We start from the raw sequence: 8,456 nt of genomic DNA on the forward strand, positions 1-8,456 counted from the left end.
TATACAAAAGCTAGACAAAAATCTTCTAAATAAAAACATAGGTGAAATAGAAATACTTTGTGCAGGCAATTTTTTTTGATTATGAAACAAAAAGAAAAAGTAAAAGACTTGTTAAATATAAGAAGAAGCAAACCAGAGGCTGGAATAAAATATTTATATGTTTTACAAAAGACTTATATCTGGAATTTATAAAGAACTCAAGAGGCTCAATTATAGGTGGGCAAAAAATCCAATAAGCATAGTAAAAAATGTTCATCTATGGTGCATGTACATACTTGTATATTTATATAAATTTATATTTTTAAAAAAATTTCAAAAGGAAGATATTACTGATGTACTCACAGAGGCTAGTCACAGAGGGCACCTGCACACCTTCAGACCAGACTGTAAGGAATGAACCTGTAAAAGGCTGTTAAAAAGTCAGACACAAGTCCATCAGCGTCCTCATCCATGTCATTGAGTACAGAAGTAGTTTACATATTTTTAAAATTGTCTTCCCTGTGTATTTCCACTACAGTCCATTTTAATCTAATAGGTGTGTAGTAACTTCTGACCTTGGTTTTGATTTGCACTTCCCTAATTGCTAATGATACTGGACGGTATCACACATGCCTACTCTGAAAACTGTCTTGTGAAGTCTGTTGCTTGCCCAGTTTTAATTAGATTGTTTGTTTTCCTACTGTTGAGTTTTGAAGAGTTCAGTATGCGCTGCATCAAATGTGATACAGAATTATATTTGTTTTTCATTATTATCTAAACATACAAATATTTGAATGCACAAATTCAGACACAGACTTTGCCACAGACTTGCCACTGTACCTTACTCCTTGTAAAGTTTTTAAAACTGTTCACTCAAACTAGATTCTTACCCTGTAGACCACTGAGAATGGCTGACCCCTTCTAATCTTCTCATTTAGTCATAGTCTGTTGACAATCACACATAAGCAATTAAGCCCAAAATTTAAAATTCCAGACATACTATCTATGTAGAACTATTATTTAATAAAGTTAGACTTTACCCATAGCATTGGAGGAAAGCAAAACTGCTTGTTTTCACAGATGCTGTTTGAAATTGTACATGGGGTCTAGCTATGAAATAGGGAAAGAAAAATATACAGATGGGTAATTAACACACACACACATTGCTATATTTGTAGATGACAGGATCATGAATGGAGAAAATCCTTATGAATCTCCAAACAGCTATTAGAATTAATGAATTAAGTGAGGTTGCAGAATATGTTGACTTACAAAAGTTAATCAGTTAGGCTTCCCATGTAAGAAATATTTGTTTAGCCAAGGTCATAAAGATTTCCTCATTTCCACTTCTTTAGAAAACTCTTTTCACATTAGATGTCATTGAACTAAATAGCTGTTATTTATTGAGTGTGTGTTACAAACACCTCTGAGTGTTAGTTGTTCGGCTCAGCTGTTTTATAGACCAGTAACCAAGTAAACTGAGGTATATGGAGATTAACTAAATTGCTCACAGCTAGTAACTGGCAAAATATGAATCCAACACTGTTTTCAGATTTAAAATTCTATGTTCTTTCAGTTCTAAACACTGTCTTAGTTCACGATCTGGGTACTGGCAAGTAAATATTTTATGACAACATTCTTTTAAACTCCAGAGGATTTTCTGAGGTAGCCAATGGATAGGTCTACAGCATATGACAGAATAGCCCAGCTCTAAGTTTCAATAATATCTAACAGGCTATGGATAGCCTCTATTCAGAAGCAACTTGAGTGTGTCTGTAGTTGGAACAACCAACCCAGGAAACCCTGCTGCAATTTTTGGAGAGCATTATTGTTTGCCAACAGTTACACCTTCCTCTAATATCTCTCATTTCCTACTCTCTGATCTTATTCTCTTTCTTTCCCCTATTATCTCTTGGACATGACTGCATGTTCCTGCTCAGCCATATCCTCAGGAACTATATACCACTGATCCCTATGTTAGATCAGCTGCCTAGCAGTAAAGTCCAGCATCTCATTCTCTTCACATTCTTCAAACACAGCAATTCTGCACCCTGACAGGCAAATGGTCTGGCAGAAAGTCAGATCCTGACATGAACCACCATAGATGACATCTGTATGTACAGAAAATCCCAACTGGCTACTGGGCACCCGTATACCTGGCAACAAATTATGGTCATGTTGGAGCTATTAATATGCCTAAACCTGTCATATCACTGGAGAATTGGCAGCATTGATCCTCTTTGAAATTTTTGCTTCAAACAACAACAACAAATTAGAGCCAGTAATCCCTGTCTTAGGGCAGTCTGAAACTACAACGAGGATAAGTGGACTTCAAAGGAAATAACCAACTGTCTATCCAGAAAAGAGATAGAAGAGAGTGGTCATGGGACAGATATAAGAATGAGGATGTGAGTAAAAAAGTGTTCACATCAGTTCCCCTCACTTAATCAGCCATGGGTAAAAAAGGGATTATTCAATTTAGTTAACTGGAAAAAAAAAGTCAGATCCTGACATTTAACCACATTAGATGACATCAATTAACTAATTAATAATAACAATATTTTTTCCAGTTAACTAGAATAATTTGTCTCAAACACTGATAATGGCCAAACAGATCTTTTAAATTAGAGTGCTCCTGAGCAATTGATCACTGATCTCAACATCAAAATCAAATTTTTTCCAAGGTGCAAAATATTTTAGTCTGTAAAAGAAGAAATGATCTCACTATTGAGCAGGTGAGACCTGGAGAAAATCTGCTACTCTCCTAGTTCAGCAAATGCTGAACTGAAGAAGAACCATATTCCTGCACAACATCCTTCTCTCTTTAGCACATTTTCTTGTCTCTGTACCCCTCCTGGCAGAGAGTGTCTGTTTCCCTCTGCCTTCAGTTGGCCCAAATATTTAAATTAATAAACAGAAATGAAAAAGGCTCATCAGCAACCCATGCTGACTGAACTGTGGGCACCAATGGAAGTTTTTAGGATGCTAAAGGCTTTATATCAAGATGAATCTAATGTCTTTAATCAGCAGCAAAAGAGGAAAAATGTTATAAAATTCTCAGTGTTACTAAATTGTGTGGCGTTACATAGGAAGGCAAAAGTAGAATTAAAGTAGGTAGTGACAAATGATAAGAGGAAGACAAATTTAATAATGAAGAAAATCTCACAAAATTCTGGCACAGTAAACTTCTGACTTCAAAATGCTGTGACGTTTTGATTCTTGTTTTATGAAACGATGGAGCGACAACCAAAGTTAATAATTAAGATTTTAAGGGAGAACTTTGGGTAATTTAGAGAGGTCAGTATTGAACTACGTTATTTTCATTTCTGTCATTCTAAAATATGTTGCTTCATGTCACCATTTAAGTATCTTTAATATCTTGATGATGAATTAATTCGTTATTTCAATGATATTTTATACTCTACAGTTCTGAAGCAGTTCAAATTGTTTTCCAAAGTAGGCTGCAAGTTTAAATATAATTCAGGCACAGTGAAGAAGTTTAATATATTTTTTAAAAAATAATTTCATTTTTTGCTGTGAAAATAATTTCTTTGGAAAATAATTTTATATTTTTAAATGAGGCAAATTCAAAATAGAAAGCTTTTGGCAAACTAAACATTTCATTACATTGAACACCCAAATAAGTGGAAAGACAGCCAGCATGTTAGCTTCCTATATTGAGGTGGGGGGGCTTTTATACTGAGATTGATGACATTTGCATGCAGGAACACTGGGAAGTAGAGAGGGTAAAAATTTGGTTTTCCAATCTTTTAATGCAAACTTGGGAACTGAAAAGCTTGCAGAGAACCTCTGGAAGAGGAATTGAAAGTTACCTTGATAACACTGTCTAAAAGCGAAAAACAAGAAGATAGTTTCTTAGAAAGCATGAGATGATGGGAAGGCTTTGGCGGAGTACAGGAAAAGAAATGGATAAGAGTCCTAGCCAGAGTAAATGTCAACTGTCATCATCAATTGCCATCAATTGTTGGTCCTTTGAGCAATAGTTTGTTTGTGACAGTGGTAACAGGACAAAGAGGAAAAGCATTTAATGAAAGAAGAAAAGAAAGAGTAGGTAGTAAATAAAGATATTGTGAGATTGGTAAAATAAGACTTTTTATAAGAAAAAAAACATCTGTGTTGAAAAATGTAGTTGATTTGGAAATAGTAATCTTACAATGAAACATTTTACAATGACATGTTGAAACAAATGGGATCCTCAAAATACATGCAAAGGTCAAATAAACTCGCACAAGAAATGATCTGAATGCCTATCTCTTTTTAAAAAAAAAAATTTTAGTTGTAGATGGATACAATATTTGTATTTTGTTTATATCTTGTTTTATTTTTATGTGGTGCTGGGGATTGAATCCAGTGCCTCACCCATGTGACTCTGGATTTATGTACCACTGAGCTACAACCCCAGCCCTGAATGCTTATCTCTTTTAACAATTACAATAAAAAGGCACATTCATAGAGCCTTAGAACCAGGCAGATCCATGGTTTTATCATGGTCACAAGGTATTTAAATTAAATTACAATGGTAAACTTCTTTTAAAATAAATGTCAATCTGTTTATACCTCTGTTTTTAGGATGGGAAAATTAAGAGCCAGTAATGTAATGGCATATGATGAATTAAAAGTGAAATAGTTACTTTTTAAAATATAGTTGAGGTTCAGGTAATTTTCACAAATGGTGGAATATAGAATGGTATAAGAATGATCTGTTTCAGAGCTTTTTGGAGGGAAAATATATGCCCTGAGCTAAATATAAACAAAAAGTGAGTTTGGTTATCAAGTTGATTAGATTGGTGTTTTCCCCCAACAAATAACCAGAAACTATACAGCAGTTACCACATGTTTTCTTCTCCATCCCCCTCAATCATGATGTACTAGGATTAATTTATATCCAAATTAATTTTGCCAACATATTTCGGCATATGGCACTTGAATGTATCATCTTGACTATTAAAAATTGAAACCATTACTTCTCTCCTATATATCATCAGCCTGAAGCTGTCTTTTAAAATTTTACCTATTTAACTTTAAATATATGCCCTTCATTCTTCAGTAAATATTTAATGAGCTACTACACTTTACAAGGCTCTCTTTTAAGCAAAATCAAGGAGACTTGGCAAATACGCATGCTCATACATTATTTACTGCAGATTTCTTGTAACATTCTCCGACAAGTCATTGAATAATTTTCCTGGTGCATATTTACTCAAAATGCATTTATTCAATACATTTTTTTCATCAAATAAATATCAAAACATGACATAATATATTCATGAATCTCTACACTTAGTTTTGTGTTGTGTGGCTTTGTTATTTTAAGTTTACTTCAGTGGTTTTTCTGGGTGGTTATGGATTCTGATATCTAAACCTATAAGTTATCCATACAGGAAATGTCCTCTTCATAAATAATAACTGTGACTCATCAGAAATACCCTCCCCCTCCTTTTTTTTATTATGACTATTGCCTTTCCTAAGAAACCATGACCATTGACTATGGCTATTTCTTTTTTCTAGTTTCAAATGCATGGAATGGCAGAGATCTCAGAGGTCTCTCATTGTGAAAATCTTCAGATGTCTTTAAGAAGGGTAAAGGAAAAATATCCAAAACAGTCAACGGAAGGACAATTCCCACATGAAAAAAAAAAATAAGCAATGTGGTTTGTCTTCCTGAGAATTACTTTCAAAAAAATTCCTTGTTCATTTCACTTGTTATCAGCAACTGCAAGAAAATTTATCTTGTGACATACGATGGCCAAAGGTTAGCAATGGGTAAAGAAACCGGAGGTTGCAGCTTTCCCTGCAATGTTTTGGCAATGTTTGAAAATCAAAGTTAATTTTTACTGATCATTCAATGTATTTCCTCATCAATTCATCTTTTATTGGAAGCAGAGTACCTAGATTTAGGAAGCAGTGGAATGATCGACATTGAGACTAGAACAAGGAATCAAATCAGATAATCTCTGTCCTTGGGCATTGTCAGGTTTTTAAATTTTAGTCATTTTAGTGGGTGTGTAGTGGTGTAGTGGTACCTTTTTTTTTTTTTTTTAACTTCATTCCCCTGATGACTACCGATGAGCATGTACTGCTATTGGCTGTTTGTATTTCTTCTTTGTGAAGTACCTGTTCAAGTCTTTTGCAAAAATTTTCAATTGAATCTCCTGTCTGTTGATGGATTTTAAGAATCATTTATATATTTTGGATTAATGTCCTTTGTCTGACATATGCATTGAGAACGTATTCTTTAAATCTGTGTCTTACCTTTTCATTTTATTGACAATATCTTGCAGAAGCCAGAAATTATAATTTTGTTGGAGGCCAATTTATAAATTTTTATGGTTACTGTATTATTATTTATTAGATAATAAAATTTTGCCTAATATAATATCATACATGTATATTTTCTCCTAAATTTTTTTTCAGAGGGTTTTATGATATTTAGCTTGTACATTTAGAATTATGATCTCACTTCAGAAGCTGTGAAGGTTGTGAAAATATTCCTTTCAATATGTTGTTCCTCAATCTTACTGATCAGTAATGCAGTACACTAATTTTTACTATGATTGTTTCTTTTTAATAGTTATTTTCAAGAAAATTAGAAGATAAATTTTCATAGCATGTTAATTATGGCACTTTATATATGATGTCTGATGGTTTTCTGAAAGTTATATTTATTTTTAGAAATACAGCTTCCAGATTTTTATTAGTCTAATTGTGATATTTTTATTTCTTCAGAAATAATGTAGAAAAATACCTTTATTTTTAACTGAAGTATCACTTTCATGTTGAAAAGGGTGCCATTTAATCTCAAGGAAAAAGAATTGGATCATTCTTTCAATTCAGGTGTTACTATTCAAATACAGCTCACTAAGTAAATAGAGTGAAATTGGCATAATTAAACATGATGTAGAGTAAACAGAAGTCAAGAATCAATAATTGGCTCAGTTTGAGATCTCATCACTAAGTGATTTGTGATACACTTATCTTCTATCTGCATCAAACTCTATTAACAGGTAATGAGATTTTATAGATTCTTGAGAAAATGATAAGAGTATCTTAAGAGATTTGAATGTATTTATTGCCAATGCAGTTTTTAGAAATTAGCTTAGTCTGGACAAAATTATTTCTTAAAAGTAGAACATGGTTTCCTGGTTGGCAAATGGTTGGTTATTTCAAATTTTATAGACTGAATCTTACTACTGAAAAAAAAAAGCACTTAAATTTTTTATGATGAATTTTAGTAAGACAAAATAACATGACTACACAAAAATAGCAGGGAACCCCAATAGTTTACTATTTACTTTTAATCCATAACTTTTATCTATTGCTTTATTTAATATTTCTTAGAAGTTCAGTGAGAAACTTTCAAATTGATTATGGGAATTAGAAAATGATGAGATTTCATAAAGTATGAAATAAAATCATGCATTGCTTCACATGTGGGACTAGATGGAATGAAAAGAAAGTCAAAGATTCTAATTTCTAGCTAATTTCAATATTTCTTACTGTATAAAACCAAGAGGAATAATGGGAAAAAAGAGAACATTAATGATATTATAGTAAAAATGTTGCAAGAAAGCTATTAGAACAAAAGTAAGAGTTTTATAAAATATATATTTTAAATGACTGAGTAATTTATTTAAATAAAATATTTGCCAGAAATCAAGTAGTAAAAAGACTTTATCGGTGTTTCATACATATATAGTACAACTGTGATTACATATATCAATCATATAAATAAATATAGAAAAGCTTAGCTATATAATCTATGAAAAGATAAACCTAGAATTTTTAGTTTACTGATTAAATATATAAAAATCTATAATGTATGTGAGACACATATTAAAATAAGGGGTTTGGAAAGATTATGCTGAGAGAAAGGGTGTTGGAAAGATTAAAAGTAAAAAAATGGTTTTAGGCAAATTCAAATTCAAATAAATTAGAGGTCATGAACTTGATGTCCATTGTCATGGAATTCCAAACAAGAAGTACAAAAAGAGAACTTTATTGTGGTGAGCCGCTTCTGCCGGTTCTGCAGACTATGGTCGCCATTACAAGATGGCGCTGGCTCTGCTGTGGTCTGTGACAAATAACTCCTAATTTGGGAGAGTTGGCGCATGACTTTTCATCACCCTATGAGAAAGCTCCACGTGGCAGCTTTGCATTGGGGCTTGAGATGCTTTATTAAGGCTGGGAGGGGCATCCGGGAGGGAGAAGAAGAAGAAGAAGATACATGAATCAAGGCCTGAATAAACTGCTGAAAGAAGATTCCTGAGTTGCGTCTTCATTGTGGGCAAGGGGTTGCGACAAGTGGTGCCGAAACCCGGGAATCAGAACTTTCAGCAGTCAGGGGTGGTGCACCGGATTAGTCCCAGGTAAGTGGGATCCGCGACCAAAGCGGGGTTAGTCCCAAGTAAGTGGGATCCGCGACCAAAGCGGGGCAGCAGCTGCATTGTGTACTTTTG

The sequence above is a fragment of the Marmota marmota genome, unplaced genomic scaffold, assembly GCF_001458135.2.
Source record: "Marmota marmota marmota unplaced genomic scaffold, marMar, whole genome shotgun sequence".
Classification (NCBI taxonomy): Eukaryota; Metazoa; Chordata; class Mammalia; order Rodentia; family Sciuridae; genus Marmota; species Marmota marmota.